Source organism: Belonocnema kinseyi, chromosome 5 (assembly GCF_010883055.1).
Source record: "Belonocnema kinseyi isolate 2016_QV_RU_SX_M_011 chromosome 5, B_treatae_v1, whole genome shotgun sequence".
Taxonomy (NCBI): Eukaryota; Metazoa; Arthropoda; class Insecta; order Hymenoptera; family Cynipidae; genus Belonocnema; species Belonocnema kinseyi.
In genome coordinates, this window is record NC_046661.1 from 109106456 (window position 1) to 109111366 (window position 4911).

Genomic DNA, 4911 nt, shown 5'->3' on the forward strand with positions numbered 1-4911 from the left:
GGATAGAGGGTCCCTGTACCAAGGGTTTCTGCTGAATATGATTATAAAAATAAATAGGCAGTCGCGGACACTTATCCAGGGGTGGTCCCGAAGGAATTAACCCTCAAGAGGAGGTGTGAAAACCGTGCCGAAAGCTGAATGGCACCTGGGTGAGGTGTCTAGAACGGTGACTCGGGGATACCATACGACCTCTCAGAGTACACAGCCTTACCCTTGCATGCGGGGCTCTACAAGGATGGACGGACCCCTTTCCCTAGCTTCTCGTGGGAACAACAATGACATCACCAAACATAGTTGTAGTAAGTGCGGTTCAAAACAACAGAACGCGCAGGGTTCCCGACAATGGGTCGTCGAACAATGCCGACCACTCTAGAGCTGGGGGAGCCCATGAAAAGGGATTCAATGTGATGGATCGACTGGATCTCGCGATCTTTAAGTGGACAGAGCGACTGAATCACGACTTGCTAGAGTGCTACAATGCGAGTGTGGCCCCTAAACGGGGTTACATGGCACGGCTGCATGCTCTGTGGTGCGAAAAACACCCTGAGTTATCGCACTTTTCGCGGCAACGTCTGCGAAACCATGCTGAACTACTTCGAAAAAGAAGATCTGTAAGCGGAACGCCTACTCTACCACAGCCAGAATAAGCCAGAAACAGAGAAAGAGAGGCGACACTAAGACAAACCGCGGGCAGGCATCCAATAGAGGAAGAGCGATGCATTATGACCCGGAGAAACATCAACACCAAGGTTTCTCTCAAGCCTAAAGATCTGGCTGAAATAGATGACGAGTTTTGTGGACATTTTTCCGGAGAATCCGACCTCTGGGCTATCAATTATTATGTGTATAATGCAGCGAGAGCTTTGGCCGATGCGAACCGTAAAACAAAACCAACGGTTCATCATAAGAACAAAAGACGAATGCATCAACTTGCCATAATGATAGGCTGGGCAAGAAAGTACGCGTCACGCATTCAGTGTGTGTTTGACTACATTACATCTGGCAGGAATTTTACCGCCAAGGTTCGAAAGTTCGCACGCGAACTCCGGACCCGTTATCACACACTTAACAAGTCAAAGCTGCTGACCATCAGGCAGCATATTGTTGAGAGAATACGGATACTATCTGACGCTAAGAGAAGTCTAGAGCGGAGGGAGAGGTGGGTCAGAGAAAATCAACAGTTTCTCTCTGACCTATCTCGACTCTTCCAACACCCTCCAGTTACTATTCCGCACCGGGACCAGATTGTATCAAAACCTTCTGGTGGAAGAAGTTTTCTTCAACCCATCAGCATTTGGCCCGTATTTTCACCTCATATTTAAAGTCGGAAGAGCCTATTCCGGAGTGGTTGGTGGAAGGGCGCACAATACTCCTGCCGAAAATAGGCAACTTAGCTGACCCGAAGAATTACAGGCCAATCACTTGTCTGAACACACTGTATAAGATATTCACAGCTATCCTAAATGATAGGATTGTTCGGGCAATTGAAACTATGTGGCGAGAAATTTATGCACAACGAGGCTCAAAGAAAGGCGTAGCGGGATGTCTGAAGAACCTGCTCATCGATAGATGTTTCTGCAAAGATGCAGCATTCTACCAGCGTGACCTATCGATGGCCTGGATTGATTATCGGAAAGCTTTCGATTGGACCTCCCATAGACTTATCATCTGTCTTTTGGAAATCTTAAAGGTTCATCCGCAAATAGTTAGGTGCATAGAGAGATTGATGTAGCTTTGGAAAACCAGATTTACTAACTCATCTGAAAAAAATCGTGTGACAACTAACAAGGTCACTTTCAGAGAGGTGTCTTGCAGGGCGACACCATGAGCCCGCTCCTCTTTTGCTTTACATTATTGCCACTATCTCTAGCGACCCAAGGACGACCGCCTTCTGCATTAACCAATGAAAGCTTGGCACCTTTACGAACGCCGATGATTAGGACGAATAGTTTAACAGCTAGACCCGAAAATTCGATAAAGAATATGGATCTCTTCTCGAAGTCAAGAAGAACCGTGTCAGGCCTCGAGTGTACAACAGAAATAATTGTCGAAAGTAAGAGCGACAGAGAATGTAATAAAGCACTCTTAGTGCCGCATTGTGCCTTTGGATGTGGATTGTTTCCGCATGAGTTGGACGCAATGCAGCTATCATCAGGAATGTCTTGGCTCAAAATGTGGCACCGGTATTTTAAGGTGAAAATGATACCGTCTTGAAATGCCAAAATGAAACCCTCCATGCCACACTTCAATCCGGGTGATTTAAGAAAAGCAAAAGTTAGCTCACACGACATTGACTGATCCTCCACATTTTTGCGGAAGATGCCGTGCATGCTCTTATCAAGGAGCTTTTCACGAACATTTTTCTCTTGTGCTTTCTTAATCCGCGCTTTCAGGAGAGAGTACTCGAGATAGATTAGATTTGATGCATTTTTCTCACTCCTAATACTCAAGTTAAGTCAAGAGTATTTTAGCAACCTCCTCCGCTGCTTTGTATAGAAACGTTCTTTTGCCCACTTCTTCGTGCTTCCTGACCATTTCTTACGCCCTACTGACACTTATCAGCTGTTTTTTATATAATAGTTATTCGTTTTAGAAAATATACAAGTTGGGTTTGAACTTGTAAGAAAATACAGGAAAAGTAGGAAAAATGGAAAAAACGGTATATTAGGGGCAGTTGCGGCCTAAAATCTTCAGACAATTGCGTTCCGTAATGTAATGAAAGGGCGCTCAAGCTGCGAAGTAAAAAGTTTTGTAATAATTTAATTATTTTTATGGGTTTAATAATCCAAATATTGACTGACAACTGGAACTGATTTTGCTGCAGCACTTTTTTAAATCCGTGAAACGAAAACTCAACTAAATATTAAAACATAGCGCCATAGCCGACACTGACCAAATCGACATGGAGTATTGGAGTAGGATACGACTAGAATAAATGGCCACGAGCTGCATAGTAGTGCAAGCGTTCTGTAACGTCATGCAAGGTAGTACTAGCTTGAAATTCAAGAAAGTTCCATTCCTTCATTTTAGGCGACGAAAGCCTTACAGGTTATTTTAGGTTGCCTTTAACTTACTTTCAGAACTGAATATTAAAACTTAGGAGGATACTTTACTTTATTCTAGAGTAGAAAAATGCTGATTTCTTATTGAAGATAAGTTAGTGCTTTATTCAAGATTTTTTGTACACTCAAATTCAGGTACTTCCTTAATTGAAGTCAAATCTGAAATTAAGTCGAATCTAACTTTAAGTATTTATTTTTACTGTGTTCTTAAGATCATTCACCCGCTGGCGGGAATCAAACACGAGTCTACGGATCCGCAGAACGGAGACTTTATCCTGCGATAAAACATATTAAGAGATTTAGAAATCTAATCATCCTAATGAATCTCGGTACTAATATGTATATTTAAAAAAGTATCAAAAACTACGAAAATCTCATATCTTACATACATTTCATGCTCGCAAACCTTACATTTTTTTACTTTTAATTAATCTAATTAATTAATTAATTAATCTCCTTATTCAAATTAAGAAAGTATTTAATCACCCAGGAAACAAACTGTCGTGACACGCCAGTAAAAAAATAAGATTTTTATGAGATACCTATACATATCTTTGCAGTGGAAACAATGTCTAAAAAATTGTATTATAAAACGTGTATACTGGCGTGTAAAGGTTTTAGTCCCTCACGTTTATTTTTTCATGATTTATAACATAACGTTTCTGCGACTGAAATTGCAGAGGCTACGCGTGGCGCCTAGATGTCCCGCGACTACTTGTCCGGCGAGCAGATGTCATTCGACTAGATGTCATACCCGTGTTTCACCCCTTTCGTTTTTCGCAGTCAAAAATCGGCAAAAATTAACAGTGATCAGTAAAAATTCATACATTTTTGAAAATCTGATTATGTTAAAATATTTTCCTTTTATTTGCATTTAATTATTAGTTTGATAATTATTTAATAGATTATCATTTTTCAAATACTTTTTTTTATTAATTATTATTTAATAATTATAGCTTTTTAAATTTATTTCTTTATTTTCAATTTTTATTATATAATATAAACAAATATATTTATTAGTATTCAAATCCATATATGAAATGCATTTTTTCTATTTTACATATTAGGAGTATTATAGTATATTATTGTTTCAACTGACCTGGAAACAACCGTAACCGACCGTAATGTTAGGACTCCGTCTTAACACAAAATGATTAAAAAGAAGCAGTTAATTACCGAAATGTTTATCAATCAGCTTATCGATCGCAACGCCACAAAAACAGTTTTTCCTTCGCATTTCCTCGCGTAAACCTTGACAGGAAAAAGGCGTTCATTCCAGCAAGGACAATCTTTCAGAAATCAGAAGGGATGTTTCGAGTTAAAACTGATCAGGAAATCGTAGTTAACTTGTATCTAGGCGCTGGTAAGGAAAAACTAATCTCATATTGAATAAGGAAGATTCATTTATTACTAGTTGAGTAATATCATTTAAATATGTTCTGGAAATTCTATTGAGGTTGTAACGAGGCACTACCAAGATTCTGCAGCCTACTTTTTCCACATTTCAACCCTATGAGTTTCTTTTGAGTGCTAAGGAAGGTCTAGACCGATTTCTACTAGGGAACTTGGCTGTGCATCTGTTTTCAATCGGATTCCATATTGAACCTCTTGAACACAAATATAGTGAAACTCCGAGACTGGGTTGATTTTGTGGTTGACCTTGGTGAGGAATTACCCAGATATAGGGCCGTTTCATAGAAAAAGCTTTTGTTCGTTCACGCTTGAATAACCGCCGCTCACCTCGCGCAGCTCCTTTTACTCCTATTTGCTGCGTGACCTTAATTCTCGGAGGAACTCTATCACGGGGCAAGTGCTTTTGTGATTTCGTCTGTTTTTTTATTAATTTTTT